This window comes from Calidris pugnax, unplaced genomic scaffold, assembly GCF_001431845.1.
Source record: "Calidris pugnax isolate Ruff unplaced genomic scaffold, ASM143184v1 scaffold217, whole genome shotgun sequence".
Classification (NCBI taxonomy): domain Eukaryota; kingdom Metazoa; phylum Chordata; class Aves; order Charadriiformes; family Scolopacidae; genus Calidris; species Calidris pugnax.
In genome coordinates, this window is record NW_015090962.1 from 693,116 (window position 1) to 699,348 (window position 6,233).

Genomic DNA, 6,233 nt, shown 5'->3' on the forward strand with positions numbered 1-6,233 from the left:
GTGGGTGTCTATTTTTGTCAAAGTTAGGTTGACGGTTGGACAAGATGATCTTTAAGGTCCCTTCCAACCTAGAAGATTCTGTGATTCTGAGTCCTGCCACAGCCCAGCTCCGACCCGGGGACAGTGGGGAGGGCTACGGTGGCCACAGGGGACCGGCTTTGCTCCCTGATGTCCCCCGACACCCCTGGGTGTCCCTACCCCTCCGCACACCGGTGGCATGGGACCCGTCCCCACGGGGTGAGGGGTGGGCTGCGGGGCGGAGGCGGCGCTGCCAGGTTTGATAAACCAGCGGGCACATCCTCGGGCTTTTAGCGAAGCGGCCATGAATAATTTAACTCCCCTTTGCGAGGAAGAAAATCCCCTAATAGGGCTAATGGAGCGCGGTGAGAAAGCTGGGCTCTGGGGGGGGAGGCCCCCCTCGCAGCCGCCAATTGCTTTGGACGCCGAGCGCCGACACTCCCCTAAATGCAAAAAAAAAACCAACCAAACCCGGCGGCCGCCTCGTTTATATCTGCCCCCGGGGCTGCCCAGAGCCCTGCCGTGGGTGAGCAGCATCCCCGGTGCGTGGGTGAGTGGGGTCCGGGCTGCAGGGAGGGTCCGCTGTGCCGGGTGAGGCGGGATTTCTTGGTTTTGGGAGGTTTTTCCTGGGTTTGGGGTCTTTTCGGTTGGAGGCGGGCTTGCTGATTGCCAACAAGTTGCCAGCTTGGCGAGGGGGGCTGGAGGGATGGATGCCTGTGCCAAGCAGCCACCCTAGGCACCCGGCTGTTGCCCACTTTTTGTGCCCCCTGAGGCGTGTTGACAGTCCCCTGTCATCCCACGGAGTTTGTGTCCCCTCCCCAGCCCCGTTCCTTCCCCAAAATCAGCCTCTCCCGCTTGGCCATGGCACTGCTTGGGCTTCAGCAGCTCCTGCACCCCCCGTCCTGCCTCGTCCCTTGGGCAGCATCAGGATTTCTCTAACAAACACCCCATGGATGACCCCTCTGCCGACCCGATAACGTTGCTGAGCCCAAAATTAGGGAGGTGGCAAAACGAGGGGGTTGGTGGGTTCCTATCCCCTTCCCCAAAGCATCCCAGACCAAACCCCAGCTCCGTGTGCTGAAGCTGTGGAGCAGCGGTGCAGCCGGATCAGGCTTTTCCCGGCCACTCTCAGGCAAAAGGATCCCCCCCCAGGGGTGAGAGGGTCCTGCTGGGGACAAGGGGCTCCCCCCAGGGCTGGGAGCTGTGTCCCCATGCCCGGCAGGAGCCACCGGCGCTGCCCAAATTGAACCCACCAGCTGCAGAGAAGGGCTGGAGCCGGCTCCGGGTTCTGGCTTTGGGGCACAGATGGAAGAGGAGGCTGGTGGCCAGGGGTCAGTTTGGCTTTGCCACAAGGAGAGGGGTCCCCTTCCATGTCTCCCTGCATTCCCCAGCCCTTGGCGTGGGGCACGAGAAGGGTCTCCAGCAGCGTTGGGTATCGCAGGAGCCCCCCAGGGTTTCGGTCACCCCTTGCCAGGTGCTGCTCCGCATCTCCCAGGGTGTCGTCTTCTGTTTTTTTCTTGAGGTCACACCTCAACGGGAAAGTGCACTTTGCTTTTGGCTCCTGCTCCCGTGAAGCCGAGCCTGGCAGGGAAAGAAAAAACCACCAGTGGGAGTTCGGCCGCAGCTCTGGCACGGCACGCTCCGGCTCCCGGCAGCCGCTTCGGCACCAGCGCCGCAGTTTTGGCCCCGGTCCCCCATTCTTTTCAGCCACTGAGCGCCAGGGACACTGCAGAGGGCGGCAGGGAAATCGATGCTGGTGTCACCCACTGGTGAGATCCCAGCCGTGGCGGTGGCGAGCACCCTTGGCGTGTGAGGAGCCCGCCCTGCAGCAGGATATTTTGGGCAGCCTTGCCTGCAGGGGGGCTGCCGGGGAGGCATGGCAGCCACCAGCGAGCACCTGGCACCCAGGGACCCTCTGCTGGGAGCCCCACGGGGCCACCTTTCCCATCCTCACCTCTCCTACCCACTGGCACACGGTGCCAATTCTCACCGGCGGCGCTTGTGCCACCACTCATCCCGTCCCATCCCATCCCGTCCCATCCCGTCCCATCCCAGCCAGCTCCCAGTTCCGGGGTGCAAACCACAGAATCACAGAATGGTTTGGGTGGGAAGGGAGGGACCTTAAACCCCCCCAGTGCCACCCCCTGCCCTGAGCAGGGACACCTCCCACCAGCCCAGGTCGCTCCAAGCCCCCTCCAACCTGGCCTTGAACCCCTCCAGGGATGGGGCAGCCACAGCTTCTCTGGGCAACCTGTGCCAGTGTCCATCCATTCTCCACCCAGCATGGATTTATGCTTGGGATTGCCCCCATCCACATGCCAGACCTTGCACTTGGCCTTGTTGGACTTCATGAGGTTCACACAGGCCCACCTCAAGCCTGTCCAGATCCCTCTGGATGGCATCCCATCCCTCCCGTGCATCACTGCGCCACGCAGCTTGGTGCCATTGGCAAAAATCACCTTAATCCCACTGTCCGTGTCACCAACAGGGATGTTAAACAGCACCAGTCCCAGTACTGGACCCTGAGGAACCCCACTTGGTGCTGGTCTGTGGCAGTGGGGCACATGTGGGGCTGCAGCAGGTCACCAGGCTCGGGGTGGCCGTGCTCTCCAACGCTGCCGTCTCCTCCCCACCTTCACCCCTCGGCTCCGCCGCCAAGGCTTGGCTCCGCTGAAGTGACTTGCTTTGCCAGGGCTCTTGTCCTTCCCTCCTCCTGCTGCAGATCCCTGCACGGGTGGGTGTCACGGGGGGGTCCGGTATGGGGGTGCGGGCACGGATCCCCCCCGTGAGCAGGCGCTTTCCCAGCTCTCTCCGTAGCGTCGCTGAGGGCTCGGCAGCGGGGCCGGGTGGCGGAGCCCGCGCCGGGGTGTCGGGATGCTCTCCATGACCTACAGCGAGAGCCTGCGCAGCGTGGCCAGCCGGCACCCCACCCCAGAATGGGGGTTACCCCCGGCCCCCCCCCGGCCGGCGGACGGGCTGGAGCTGCGGCGGCTGCGGGACGTGCGGGCGGCGGCGCGGGCGAAGACGCTGGAGGAGTTCCTGCGGATGCACGGGCTCTCCCTGGCCGACAGCACCGCCCGCACCACCGGCATGAAGTACAGGTAAGGGCAGTGCCCGGTGCCAGCCCGAGGAGCAGGGATGGAGCCGGGGGACACGCCGCTTTGCGCTGGTTTTACACCCAGATTGCAGGATTTGACCCGTTTTCCCTGCGCCGTGGCGAGGTCGGGAGGAGCCGGTGCCCTGGGTGTGGGTGGCAGAGGGGCAGCGCCGTTGCTTCTTGCTCGGTCCGTGTTTTTGGAGCTTCTCACTTGATTTTTGCTCTCGGGAGGCTGCAGGCGTGCACACACTCCCTGTGTTTAAAGGCGAGGCGGTGGGAGGGAGATGCTGGGGAGATGCTGTTACCTGACGAGCGGTGGCTGCGGCGCTGGCGCTCCATTAATTTTGCATGCGGGTCGCGGCGCAGCACGAGGGGTATCAGGATTTCAGATGACTTTTGTCCTTCTCATTACCCGCCCGTGCCGGCCGTGGCTCCTCTGAGACTGATTTGCCCAGCACATCCCTTCCTGCTCTCCCCTGGCAGTGCAGGTGGGCGATGGACTAGGGGGTGGGCACCCCCAATTTCACTGAATTTCACTGAATTTTTAGAGTTGGAAGGGACCATAGAGATCATCTAGTCCAACCCCCCTGCTGAAGCAGGACCACCCGTTACCCGCCCGTGGCTCCTCTGAGGCTGATTTGCCCAGCACGTCCCTTCCCGCTCTCCCCTGGCAGCGCAGGTGGGCGATGGACCAGGGGACTGGGCACCCGCAGTAACCCAGTTCAGGCTTGGGCTGGGGACAGTGGGGCTGGGGATGGTGGCTCTTCCCCTCTGTGAAAATCATAGAATGGTTGGAGTTGGAATAGACCTTAAAGACCATCTCATTCCACCCCCCTGCCCTGGGCAGGGACACCTCCCACCAGCCCAGGTTGATCCAAGCCCCCTCCAGCCTGGCCTTGAACCCCTCCAGGGATGGGGCAGCCACAGCTTCTCTGGGCAAGCTGAATCCCTGTCTGCTCCCTTCAACAAGGGTCCAGCCAACAGCCTCCTCCTCGATTCACCTCCCAGAAATACCTTACATTGGTTGGAATAGCTTCCTCAGGACAGACTGGACCACGGAGCAGTCTAGTGACCAAGCTCTGCCTCCAAAGACCAAGGGTGTACCTTCCCATCTTCTCACAGAAAGAGAAGTGCCTCAAAGGCCACTAGTGGTCACATTTGTCTCATGATTTCAAACATCTAGAGTCAAGTGGCTTCACATGCTGATAGAAAAGCTTTCCCTCCTACAGCAGGTGGAGGAAATTACCCCAAGAACCTGTGAGGTCTCCATCTGTTGAGACCAGAGCTCAGGAAGCCCTGGATGACCCAGTGAGACCCCAGAGGTGACCCTGCTCGGAGCAGGAGGTCGGAGCAGGAGGTCAGAGCAGAGCTCTCCTGAGGTCCCTTCCAGCCTGGATTACCCTGGGTGTAAGGATTCATCCTCCCTCGTCCTCCCTGGGGCTCCCAAAATTAAGCTTCCTGTAGGGATATTTACAGCTCTCCCGAGGTCCCTTCCAGCCTGGATTACCCTGGGTGTAAGAATTCATCCTCCCTCGTCCTCCCAAAATTAAGCTTCCTGTAGGGATATTTACACTTGTGCACGACCCGGTGAGACCCCAGAGCTGACCCTGCTCGGAGCAGGAGGTCGGAGCAGAGCTCTCCCGAGGTCCCTTCCAGCCTGGATTACCCTGGGTGTAAGGATTCATCCTCCCTCGTCCTCCCTGGGGCTCCCAAAATTAAGCTTCCTGTAGGGATATTTACACTTGTGCCTTAACGTTTTCTTCCGAAACCTGGTGACATCAAATGTTGGGGTGCCCCTGGCCCCCCCAGCTGCAGCAAACCCCCCTGGGGGCCGGAGGCTCTGCTGGCTCCTGCCGTGGGTCGGGTTCCCCTCGGCTCCCAGCAGCAGAGGTAACATTTACAGGGTGGCAGGAGCCCATCTAATATTCATGGGGCTGTTATTTATTGATGGCTTGAAGCTGGCACAGGGACCCCCCCCCAAGCGACGCTCCTTCAGGCGCCTGCCCGCTGCAGGTTGAAGGGGGGGACAACCTTCCCCAAGCTCTACCCCCCTCAAATCTCTGGGATTTCTCCTCCTCTGGGGAGCTGCTACCAGCCCCCTCCCTCCCCCCAGTGCCGGAGCCGGAGGGGATTACCCAGCTAAGGAGCTTTGCAGCAGAGGGAAGCGGAGGAGATTACAAGATTTTGCATTAGGTGGGGGCTGAACGTGCATGATTTCCCCCACAAACCAAGCTCCAGCCCCACTTCTGGCTCCTTACCTGGGGGGCACAGCCCCCACAGTCCCCCAGTCCCCACGGTCCCATGGCCACCATGGTCCCACGGCCAGCTCCCCTCCCTCCTCCCGTGGGAGATGCCCATGGGGCTTCACCTCCATCCTCTTGGCTGGTGCTGGATAAAATTTGGGGGGCATGTCGCCCTCCAAGGAGGGCACCCAGTCCCACTCCAGCAGCCCGTCACTTCCCCTCCCTCACTTTTAAGGCTAAAAGGGTACCAGAGGTGGTGAAGGATCAGTGTCACTAAAGATCTGTCTCTCGCTCATCCGAAGCGAGAGGATCTCTATTTCTAACTACACGTTAAACACTTAATTGCGTTTAACAAAATAATTACAGTAAAACTGAGCGTGTATTTGATTGACCTCAGATTTTTTCCAAGAACGATTTTACTAACACGTTGTGATTTTGAGCTCAAAATAAAAGGATTGCTCTTTCATAATTTTTTTTTTGCCCTGAGACACAATAAGCCCCTGCTGATGTGGGGTTGGGGGGGGGAGGTGGAAATATCCCCGTTCCTTCTATCTCCTTCCCTGCAAAAAACCTTGAAATCAGTGTGGGGTTTCTTCAGATTATTGGGGTTGGAGCAGGTTGGGAAGTTTTCAATTCCTTCCTCCCCCAAGCTGGTATTTTTCTGGGTGTCAGGTGTTTCCTCTTTAACAATTTATATTATTTATCTGTGAGAGCCAGAGCCGGCTTGAGGCGGGGTGGGGGGGAGAGCAAATATTTTATATATTTTTTGGCTTCTGCTCTTTGCGTTCTCTCGGGTAGATTTTTTGGTTCGGACTCGGATCCGCCGCTGGGGGGGGGATGCTGTGGGGACAGGGAGGAGGGATGCTATGGGGAGG